We start from the raw sequence: 12,714 nt of genomic DNA, 5'->3' as shown, positions 1-12,714 counted from the left end.
TCTAAAACAAAAAAACCTGGGAGATGTTATGAGCCAGAACTCTGAAACAAGGATTCTTACAAGGTGTTAAGTCAGTAAAATTGATAAGACAATGGTTATCTAGTTTAGCATGGTGATTAATAGTTCTCTAAGTTCAGTATGATTGATTTAATCTTACAACAAATAATGGCTTCTTAGTGATATAATGATTGGTTTATACTCATTGTAAAGCATATAAGCTGGGACTCAGAGCCAGAGAAGACAAGAGGACTGGAGGCAGGAGCTCAAGCTCTCAGAGCCAAGGAGAACCAGATTCATTCATTCCATCTTGAAGAAGGGACCTTGAAACTCTAAAACTCCTTGAAGAAGAAAATCTTCAACTTTGCCTCAGTAAGGGACCCCTTCCGAGAGAAACAAGACAAACAGTTTCATTCTGTTATCTAGATGGGGTTGGTTCAGTCCAACCCTATTGAATTAAAGAAACTCGTTCAATTCAATTTAAATTCCAATTCAAGCTGAAACCCAGCTTGTAGATGAGCCAACTTGGGACTCCACCCACTAGCCCCTTTAGCTTGTAACCAAAGCTCCTATTATAAAAGAGCCAATTTAAAATCCTCTCTTTGCAAATGTTCTAAATATGCCATGCTATTCCATGCTATGCCAAAGAGGTCTCTGCCCACTGGAATAATATTCTTTTCCAGTGCTACCCTCTTTTTACCCTTACCCATTTCCCTAAGGAGACTTTATGCCTCTCTGTTAGGATTTCTAACGTTACTTCCCAATTCCTATAATAAACCTCTTTTATCAATCTAGGTTTTGGGGTTTAAATTCCTTTACAGAGAATCCCCATGCTGCCAGAAGGGAGTTCCCCAACACTCCCTACCCTTATACCGAATCCCAAGGGGGTGCAGGGGAGCCAAACCTCTCCATTGGATTCCCTGAACCCCGAACCTGCCACTAGACCTTATCTTTTAACTCCCTGACCACCTGAAACCCTAATCTCATTTTGGTTCCCTAAATCTAGACCTTATCATTTGTTTTCCTATAAAAGGTAATCCCTAAACCTAAACCTCATCAATCTCACACTACCTTGGTGGCAGGGCTATCTTACTTAACTTATCCACTGAAACCAAGATTCTGGAAGGCCTTTAAGAAAGCTGGCTCAGGCCCCAGGCAAGGAAACTAGATTGTGAAGGAGATAATAAAGGATTTGGACTTTAATACCTGGCTATTCTTATGGTGATTAATCTGCTGAAAGGAAGGCTGCTCCAAGACCTCCAGGAAACCAAACAAGAACATTATACCCCTAAAGTGTCTTCTATCAATTTCTTCAAATCCTTCTTTAAATTCCTAATTTCAGAACTACTCAGAAGAGCACTGACTTATCCAGTACTTCCCTAGGCAAGGGGAACTTCTCAAAAGGGGTATATAATATGGTGGTCCTAGGGAAGGTGGAAATTTGCCTGATCCTTAATGAATCGTTTTAGTTTCCTCCTGAGGAGGGCTTATGGATGAGTGCTTGGTCCTGTCAAATCAGTCAGTTCTTCTTCCATATCCTGTTCTGTAAATGTGGGCAGAAAAGGAAGAGGAGGAAGAGCCAAAGAAGAGGCTGCTGTGGGTGACAACTGTGGAGCATAAGAAGGAAGAAGAGCTAGAAGTGGATTCCACAAGTGTGGGTTCTCAGGCTCTTTTTTCTCCTTTTTCCCCTTCTTTTACTACAAACTGTCCCACAAAAGGCAGCCAAAGGGCTGCATAGGAACTCTCCTCTTCATTATAAGGCTCTTTTAGGTTCACATATGAATTTACATTTGGCACACTCAGTCCTCAGAGGATCCATGTAATCTCCCACTCAGAGGTTACTCATTGCCAGTTTACCAAATTCCTGGTCTTGGACATCTCTGGCCAAGCTACCTCTTTGAGCAATGGTTCTTGTTCAACAGAAGGCTCTGACACAGCTGCTTGCAAGCACAAGTCTTTATTCCATATATTCATATCCTGCACTACCACTGAACTCCTCCTCAACTTTTGGTGAACTCCTATTGAACTCCTAATGAACTCCACCTACTTCCTGGTCCCCACTGTATTTTCCTAGTGGTTCATCAGTTTTGTCATCTTTCTAAGAAGGTACTCACTGTTTTTTTACCAAAGCTATCTCTCTCAATCTGGGCTGGTTCGCCAGTTCTTGCCTCCTTAAGGCTTACTGTATCTTACCTAACCCTAAATAAACCCCTTTTACCATAGGTCATCCAGAAATTCACCAACTCTTGCCTTCTTAAAAGAAAATTATGTCTTCTCTTACGTGGATCTGTGCCCATAAACTTTCAGGAGCAGTTCTGTGTCACAGAACTTTGGGAATACTTTTGCTTTTATCCCCTAGAACTGTCTTCTTTGGATCCCTTCTCCAAGTGGATGAGGTACAATGGGACAGAATCCATGAACCACCAGCAATAAATGCCTGCTCTAAGTCCAGTTTGGGGTCTTCACCTCACCAAGGAAAATAATCCCAGATAAGCCCCCATAAAACTACGGGGGACAAGACACCCTGAATTTATTAATGTGGATACAGGCTAGGATAGAGAAATTAAAAAGGAATTATTTCTTTCTTGTGAGAAAGGGTACATCCCTCTCAGTGCTCAGCAATCAGCATGTAGGAAGTACAAAGGAACTTAGCTAAAACAAGACTTTTATCTCGAATACAAAAGCGCATATTCCTAAGCCTCTGTTCCCTCATTCCATTGGCTGGTGAACTGTCAATCTGGGCAGGAAAATTCTTTCCCAAAAATAAGAATAGAAAAATACAAAAGCCCTAAGGGCCCTAGTTATCTTCACTGAAACTTAGGGAGGATCGGAGCTTAAGCAATATCAGGCAAAAATAGAATCTTGTAGTTTAGCTATCAGAGTCTTCTGTAAAAACAGCTCATTGTTGTAAGATACAGAACCTGCTGTCTGTCAGCAAACATGGGAGTAGGGATTAAGAGCCATAGTTTATAGTTAGTAAAGAGATTACTTGATTGAGAGCTCAAAGTATATAAGCTCTTTGATCTCAGAGGTGAGATGAATAAGGCATGAGACTCATAAAGGGTGAAAAGAATTCCAGTTTATTATGCCATATAGCCTTGTTGATATATATTTTTGCAGGCGTGAACAGTAGGCAATACCTAATCACCATTCAGAAAAGCAGTTCATGAGTTTTGCATATGCATGGCATCTGCCAATGGGAGGAGAGCCAATTCAGCCATTCCAGCAACCCACTCATAGGCGAGGGACCCTATCAAGGCATCCCTGCTTATGAGCAATTGCACTGTGACCCTCAGGTTGACCTCTTTCCCAGTAATGCATCACTGTTCCTTGCTCAACAAGGGCATTTCTGAAACGTGGCAGAAAACTTATTGTGCACCAAAGGTTAAAGTAGTCTCTGTACTCCCTTTTGGCAGGGTCTCATACTCTAGCACCAAAGCAAGGAAAAAGGTATGAAATATAGTGTAGAAAGCCACAGATAATAAGGGAATTGGGGATTCTCCAACCCTGCTGCTCTTCCATGTCATGACACTTATTTTGGAAATGGCTTTTCCATCTTATAAAGCAGAAAATTACTAAGTTAATTTGTTTCTCTATATTATGTATTGATCCATCATATTGACTGAATTCTATTTTTACCAATAGCAATAGATTTGATGATTACTGATTTGTATTAGAGTTTGAAATATGTTTTTTATTTTTTTAAATTATCTTCCTTGAAAGTCTTGAATTTTGTTTCTCTAGATTTCATTTTGTAGTTCTTTTTTTCTAGTTCACTGAAATAAATGTAGTCATGGCATTGAATAAATAAATTATTTTAGATAACTCATTTTTATCACATTTTTAGAATATACTATTTAGATAAGCATAAATCCAACTTGGTCATAATTCACAATATGTTATGTATTCTTCCTAATATTTTATTCAATATTGTTATGTTGATATTAATCTATTTTTTGTGTGAGAGATGGTTTATTTGAACCCTTACTTTATGCCAATCAGTATTAATCAATTTGATAGAATTATATCAAAGTTCTGTATATGAAGTCCCAGAGTTATGAACTGCGGATTCTAAATTCATTTGCTTAACTCTAGGAAGTTAGCTAAAGGAGACCAAGTCCAGTGTAGTGGAGTGATGTGAGTACATGGAAAGCCCTCCCCAAAATATTTTTGTCCCTCTGGATCAATCCCTTGTCCAATAGGAGCAGGTGACTATCTTATGACCACTTAAGATATTGATTGTAATAGCTTGTATGATTTCCTCCTATCCAACCTAAGGAGAAGTCTGTCCATCTTGTGTGGAGATATTCCTTACTTCACCCAACTTGTGACCCTGCTCATATAATATTTTGCTAAGTTTTGCTTATGTGTCAATCAATGGAATTATTCTGTATCTGGTATAGCTGTACTTGAATGACTGGACATCTAGCTCTATAAAAACAGAGCCCTGAAAGAAGGAGACATCTCAGATTGTGAGAAAGATATGAAGTCTACTTCATTAGAGGGAACCATGGACCCTTTGAAAAAGTGCCATTGGCCCAGAGTTCTGTCTTAGTCTTATTGTGGGTGGGATCATTTTAATCAGCATGTTTGTATATATTTAGTTGTTTGATATTAAGAATCTTACAAGGTGTTAAGTAAGTGAAATTGAGGAGACAGTGATTAAATCTAGTTTAGCATTGATTTAATCCTACAACAAATAATGGTTTCCTAGTGATATAATGATTGGTATATACTCATGTGTGATATAAAAGGAGGAAGTCTCAGAGCCAGGAAGGACAAGCCCAGTAAAGGACAAGCCCACTAGAACACAAGCCCACTAGACCACAAGCCCACTAAAAGCTCTGAGCCTCAGTCAGGATTCAGTCAAAGAGATTCACAAGCCAGAGAAGGCAAGTTAAGCTCTTGGAACCAAAGAGAGAAATAGGCCTCTATTAAAGCTAATCAGGCCCCAGGAAAAGAGACAAGACTTTGAAGGAGAAAATAAAGCATTTTTTAACCCCTGGCTGCATTTGGGGTGATTACACTGAACTGAAACAAAGGCTGCTCTCAGAAGCCCTCCAAGAAACCTGCTCCCAGAGAACATTATACTTTAGAGAAGAATATCATGGTTTGACATAAAATTTGTTAAATCATTTCTTTTAGCTTTCTTTATTTCATTTTCATTTGCTATGAGTTCTTATTTTTCTTTTCTTTTTTATATTGGTAGTTTTAGCTTTCCTCTATATTTTTAAAAACCAAGCTGGTTAACTGTTAATCTATTTTCTTTCAAATAGTGAATTCTGAGTTTTGCTTTTCGATTTCATGGGCTTTTTCTCTCAATTATGTTAATTTCATTATTGATTGGCAGAATTTCTAAATTGCCATTTAATTGTTTAGCTTAGATGTTAATTTATTTTTCCACTATAAAAAAACTATAGCTTTTTTATGTTTAGTAATTTTTCCAGTTTTGTAAATTTAATTAATTTTTTAATTTGATGAAATTATATAGAGATATAAATTTCCCCAATGAATGCTTTACATACATTCCAAAAATTAATCCTTTAGGATTGTCAAACCAATTGATTTTAATGCATTATTCAGAGGCTCTTATTGAATATAATTTTATTATATTATTATTGAGCATATTTGTTATTTATAAATTTAAGAAAAAGATGTATTTTATGAGAAAATGTTTTTATCAGTATTGATAAGAGAAATGCAAATTAAAACAACTCTGAAGTACCACTTCATACCTTTTGGGTTGGCTAAAATGACAAGAAAAGATAATGATGAATGATGGAGGGAATGTGGGAAAACTGGGACACTAATACATTGTTAATGGTGTTGTGAACTGATTCAACCATTCTGGAGAACAATTTGGAATAATGCCTAAAGGACTGTCAAACTGTGCATGCCTTTTGGTCCAGCAGTGTCTCTACCAGATCTATATCCCAAAGAGATCATAAAAAAGGTAAAAGGATCCACATGTGCAGAAATGTTTGTAGCAGCTCTTTTTGTAGTGGCAGGGAAGTGAAAACTGAGTGGATGCCTATCAGTTAGGGAATGGCTTAGTTATGGTATATGAATGTAATGGTATATTATTGTTCTATAAGAAATGATCAGCAAACTGTTTACAGAAAGACTTATAGAGACTTACATGAACTGATGCTAAGTGAAGTGAGCAGAACCAAGAGAACATGGTACACAGCAACAAGATTATGTTATGATCAACTGTGATGGACTTTGCTCTTTTCAACAATGAGGTGATTCAGAGCAATTCTTGTGATGAAGGGAGCCATCTGCATCTTTGGATGGGGACTGAATATGGATCACAACATAGTATTTTCACCTTTTTGTTGTTGTTGTTTGCTTGGGGTTTTTTCCTCATTTTTTTCCTTTTTTGATTTGATTTTTCTTGTGCAGCATGATAAATGTGGAAATATGATTAAAAGAATTGCACATGTTTAACCCATATTGAATAAATTGCTATCTAGGGGAGGAGAAAAGTGGGGAGGGAGAGAGAAAAATTTGGAGCACAAGGTTTTTCAAGAGTAAATGTTGAAAATTATTTTTGCATTTTTTTTTGGAAAAGTAAAAATATATAAAAATTTTTAAAAGGGATGCATTTGATTTTTTCAGATATGGATAGGTGTTGTGTTTTTCTTCTTTAAAATATAATGGTTCTCTCTGGGAGCAGGTTTCTTGGGGAGGTTTTCTGGAGGCAGCCTTAGTTTTCAGTTGAAAGTACAATCAGGGAAAATGGAATGTCTTTTTCATGGAATCTCTCAAGGAGGCCAGTATTATTGGATTACAGAGTATGATACAGACAAATTGTAAATGCTAATTATTATTAGCTTTGTTTTTTGTTTGTGTCCTTTGCTTTTTAAAATTTGTGAGGATTTTATGCCCATGTTTAATTTTTATAAAAGTGCTACATGCAACTTGTGTGTGTGTGTGTGTGTGTGTGTGTGTGTGTGTGTGTTGCTTATGATTAATCCCTCATCAGTCCTACCCTTTCTTTTAAACTCCTTCTTTCCTATCACTGGCTCTATTTCCTTGATGAGTTTAGTATATTTCTAAACCAAACTCTCATGTGTGTGTTTATATATGTGTAAATGAGTGAGTGTATTGAACCTTTTTTTTGTTTAGTTCAAACAAATGCAAAGTACTTGTGGTATGCATTGCCCTGATTCTCTTTTTCCATATTTATATATTCTTCAGGTGTGCTGGTAAATGTTTTAATAGCCCAATCTCTTTAAATGCAGAACACATTTTCAAATATAATCTGCATGAACATTTTCTCTATTGCTTTCTGAGTCTAGAAAATTATCAAAATAATAAATTTAACCCTGATTTGCAATTTTCAAGGTATAAATACTCATATTAAAAATTTATCAATTAGCACTCATAAGCCAGTACAAACTGCATACCCCCACACACATTTGAGATAGTATATTCATTCCTCTTCTTTCTCCTTTATTTCTTATTATATTTACTTTTTCCTTGTTTACCTTTCTTTTTTAAAAGTCATAAAAACAAATAAAACCACTTCCAGGGCCTCTGTTTTACATGACTCCCTCTCTGACCCTGATGACATTAGAATTTTGAACAGACACATCAATTCACCTTTTAGAACTTAAATTCTTTGTCCTTTTATTGTCCTCTTTGCTTTCTGGTTTTTCGAGTCCCTCTTGACCCCTATATGTCAGAGTTTTGTGAGAAAACTTAGTTATTTTGTTTAAACCTAGACCTGCATGCTTAGAGGTCAGATTTACTTTTTGCTTAGAAACCAAATATGTTCTTGAGTTAAGTACGGACAAGCAGGTCATACTAACATCAGAAACATTCTAAGAAATCTGCAGATTGATGCAAGGACTTTTTTTGAGATATACACTTTAAGCAATCAATCAATTCTTATATGGAAATTGTTTATGTGCAGGCTAAATGTCCACTGTTTCCTTGTTCAAACTTTGTAAAACTTCAGAGATTTGAGAAAATAGGCCACCTATTTTGTCTCTCTCCTCTGCCAGATTACTTAATAGACTTCTTTCTAAAACTTTTTAGTTGTGAGTCTGTTCTCAACCAACAATTCATTATCAGAAGTAGGATCCCTGGTGTTTGACACAGGACCAGGAGCAGGATGCTGAGCCAATCTCTGAGGTCCCAAAATCAAGACAGGCAGGACTGATTCTATTGTGTTTTTGATTTCATTCCATATAGCTTCCTAAGTCATGTTACATTTGTCTCAGAATTAAGTTTAGAAATTCAGCTTTCCTGTAAATCATTCATTGTCACCGAATTAAGTTGACAAATTAAATTATCTGGCTGATCACTGAGTGAAGAAAATTGGTCATTCTTGAAAGATGCAAGTGAATATTAAGAAGTCTGATCTGTTATCCAAGAAAGTATGGTCTAATATAGCTAAATTGTCCTTGCAAATAGTGTTAAACAATGAACATTTTTAGGGACAGGATGGAAGGAGGAGTTGTTGCTTGACCCTCATTCCAATTTCTATTCAATCATATCATTTCCCATGCCTATAATGCTATAAACTTTGTAACAGTTCACAAAGTTTTCCCCCTCTATGAGTCTGCCTTCTAAATTTTGGATGTTCCTCCTTTTGTCTATAAAAGAAAACTATCCACCTCATTTGGAGATTTATCTTTTCTGAAGGAGCTGAGACCATTTATTGACAAACTTATGCTTTATAAACAAATTGTGTATGAAACTTTGTGACTTAGTTTATCTTAATTTCAATCATAACATACCCTAGGATCAGGTGGAATACAGGTCTTAGAAATAAAATCTTTAGGTGCCTAGAAAATAGCCCAGGGAATTACTCAAGGCAGATTCTTTTTCTTTCTCTTTATTTCTCCTCTCTGAAATCCTATCATTATTAGACATAAGCAGGGTGTAAGACTGGAAAAACTGGTGTGTCTACTTAAGAAGCTCTCCTGTGTATACAAGGTTACATTAGAGATTCCGAAGAGGAAAACCCAGACAAATCATAAAAAATGCTGTTAAAAAAATTGAAAAAAGGGTGCTTAGAATGATAGGGGAGGATTAATGAATATTCATATTTGGAATAGCTCTCCTATCTGTAAAAAATTACAATTCTTTTAAAAAATATTTTCCAAGTACATATAAAAACTATTTTTAACATTCATTTTTAAAATTTGATGTTCTCATATATTGTATCTAGGATATATTGTAACCTATTTAACATGTAAAGGACTGCTTGCCATCTGGGGGAAGGGGTAGAGGGAAGGAAGGGAAAAATCAGAACAGAAGTGAATGCAAGGGATAATGTTGTAAAAAAAAAAATTACCCTGGTATGGGTTCTGTCAATAAAAAGTTATTTTTAAAAAATAAAATAAAATAAAATAAAATAAAATTTTGTGTTCCCTGATCCAACCATTCTGGAGAGCTATTTGCAACTATGCCCAAAGAACAATCAAATTGCTGTGTGTACATTTTGATCTAGCAATACCACTACTAGATCTGTATCAGAAAGAGATCATAAAATAAGAGAAAAGGACCTATATAAACAAAAATATTTATAGCAGCTCTTTTTGAAATGGAAAAGAAATGAAAATTGATGAAATATCTATTAATTGGGAGAAAGCTGAATAAATTGTCTTGTATAAATGAAATAGAATATTTTGTTTTATAAGAAATGATAAGCAGAGTTCAGAAAAACATGGAAATATTAATATGAATTAATGCTGAGTGAAATTAGCAGAACCAGAAGAATATTGTACACAGTAACAATAACACTGTGCAATGATAAACTATGATAGACTTAGTTTTCAGCACTACAATGATCCAAGATAATTCCAAATGACTCATGATGCAAAATGCTATCCACATTCAGAGGAAAGAACTATGGAATCTGAACGCACACCAATGTATATTATTTTCATTTTTGTTGGGGGTTTTTTTCCATCATGGTTTTCCCTTTTTGTTCTGTTTCCTCTTTTACAATATGACTAATGTAAAAATACGTTTAACATGACTGCAAATGTATAACCTATATCATATTGCTTGCCATTTTGGGGAGAGGGGGAGAAGAGAGGGAGAAAAGTTTAGAATTCAAAATCTTGTAAAAATGAATGTTGAAAACTATCCTTACATATATTTGGAAATAAATAAAATTCCATTTTAAAAATTGGGTTCTAAATTCACTCTCCCCATCTCCTTATCCTTTCTGGAGATGGCAAACAATTTGATTATACAATTACACAAAATTACACAATTACAGCCATGAGAAACATATTTGTACATTAGTCATATTACAAGAGAAAACAAAAACAAAAATAATTTTAAAAAAGAAAAATAAATTTAGAATAGTATTCTTCAATCTGCATTTACCCAATCTACCAAGGTCGTTTTGCATTCAATCTGCAAATGTAGTTTTTTTGCTTATGTCTCTTACTTAGTTAGATCTAATTTTTTTTTTTTGCTCCATCTTAGTCACAATGGTTACCCCTTCTTTTTTACTTCAATTGAAGAATAATAGATTCTGCTCCAAATGCTTATTTTTATTTTGTAAAAATTTACTCTGTGTCTCTCTTTTTCAAATGTGTTTCTTGGAAACATGTCAGATTCTGATTTTTAATCCACTCTGCTATTCTTTTCCAATTCATGGGTGACTTCATCCCAATCACATTTACAATTTTGATTACAAATTTGATTTTCCTTTCTTCTATTTTTCCTCTATTTTTATCCTTATTGCTCTCTCCTTTCACTCTGTCCCTCCTCAAAAGTTTGACCATCACCTCCCTAAATTAATCCTCCTTTCTGTCATTCTCTCTTTCCCTTATTCCCCTTTTACTTCCCTTACTTAGATAGATTTCTATACCCAAATGAGTGTTAAGTTTTTCCCTCTGAGTGAATTCCAATGACAATAAAGTTAAAGTATTACCCAATATCGCCCTATCTTTTCTTCCACTGTAAAAGCTCTTCATTTTTTGTCTCTTAAAAAAAATAATTATTTAAAACAAATACAAAATAGGAAAAGGAAAAACATTTGTCATGTGCACAAAAGAACATGAGAGGATTCAAAATATTTTGTAAAATTATTTACTCCTTTTTATCCCTTCTTCCTTCTCCCAGAGAATCCCTCTTTAAAAAAATAATTCCTTAATTTTATTTTTGGAGCCATTCTATTATAGTTAAATCACATCTATATTGTCTGTCTAGATGTATTCCTAACTGCCCTATTAATCATAAAGTTCTTAGGATTTATAAATATTATCTTCTCTTGTAAACAGTTTAGCCTTATTGGATCTCTTATGATTTTTCCTTCATGTTTACCTTTTTATGCTTCTCTTGAGTCTTGTATTTAAATTCAAATTTTCTATTCAAATCTAGTCTTTTCATCAGGAATGTTAGAAACTTTCTTTCATTAAAGAAAAAGGTGGGGGAGGGGACTGTCCCAGGGTGATGGAGTTGAAGGTTGGTGCAAGAAATGTAAGGAGTTTTCTCCCACTAGTACATCTTAGTGTGTTTTTTTTTTCCCCCTGGAAACTGCCTCCATGCTAGTCAATCAACTCAAAACAAAATTTTCCAAAAGAAAAGTAATGTAGGGAGAAGTTTATTAAGTTGTCCAGAAGAAGAGAGAGCCAAAATAGGTGAACTTGCTCCCCACATTATCTAAAAGTTGCAAATTGGATAGGATTCAAACAAACAAAGAGCAAGCAGCTAGTTAGCTAATAATACCGTTTTCTGAATAAAATTAATTAAATTTTACATAGATTAATTAAAATGCACTTCTTAAAAACTAGAAATTATCTGGAACTTCCAAATATCAATCTTTGGGTTTCTTGAAACTTTCTGGGGTCAATACAACCTGGAGTCCTAGTTTAAGCATTAAAATAGTCTGATTTCTAAGGAATACATTTCCAGTTTATTGTCATGCAGGGCTACATTTCTATAATCAAGTACTGATAATTTTATCTAAAAATTAATAATTGGTAATTTTACCTACAATTCTTTACTTCTGGAGCTTCTAAGCCCATCATTCCCATTCTATCAAAAGTACAAATTCAGAAGAGGTTGGATTAAGGTCAAAAGAAAGTTCATCATAACTCAAGCTAGTAGAAGCATCCCCTTCAATGCCCAACTTATCTAGAATCTGATAGAATTCCTTTAAGGAAGGATCTTTTCCCATGATCTTTTCCCATAATCAAGAAGATCAAATTGAATAAGCTTCAGGGATTGCAAATTAGGGAATCCAACTTTATACTATGAAACAAGTGAGCCATGTAATAAGGAAGATTTCTTAAGCTTTTAAAACAATAATAGAGAAAACTACACATAGCTACAAATATTACAAACCTATCAGAATCCATTTAGGCCATTCTGTTGTCAGACAGTCATAATCATAACCAAGTCCACTAATTATTACCAATAGAAGATTAATGTATATCTAAAGCCAATTTCTGTAGATCCCATAGATAGGTTTCAATAAAATGGTTATTATATGAAAAACTAAAAATCTTGGCAATCATATATGCTTGAATAAGATAATCAGAATCATTGACTGCCCTGTTCTCTAAACCAACTTTCCTGATCTGTTCAAATTTCATACTCAAAGCTGACATTATGATGAATCTGAGATTTATAGACTTAACCATGAGCTTTTGTGCCTTCTTTGCCATTTGACCATTTTTGCATTCTTCTCATTAGCTTTTTGTATTTCCTTGTGTACCACTCTCAATTCTTTTCCTAAAT

This window comes from Antechinus flavipes, chromosome 4, assembly GCF_016432865.1.
Source record: "Antechinus flavipes isolate AdamAnt ecotype Samford, QLD, Australia chromosome 4, AdamAnt_v2, whole genome shotgun sequence".
In the NCBI taxonomy this organism is placed as follows: Eukaryota; Metazoa; Chordata; class Mammalia; order Dasyuromorphia; family Dasyuridae; genus Antechinus; species Antechinus flavipes.
The sequence above is the reverse complement of the archived record's forward strand: the minus strand, read 5'-3'. Positions refer to the sequence as shown.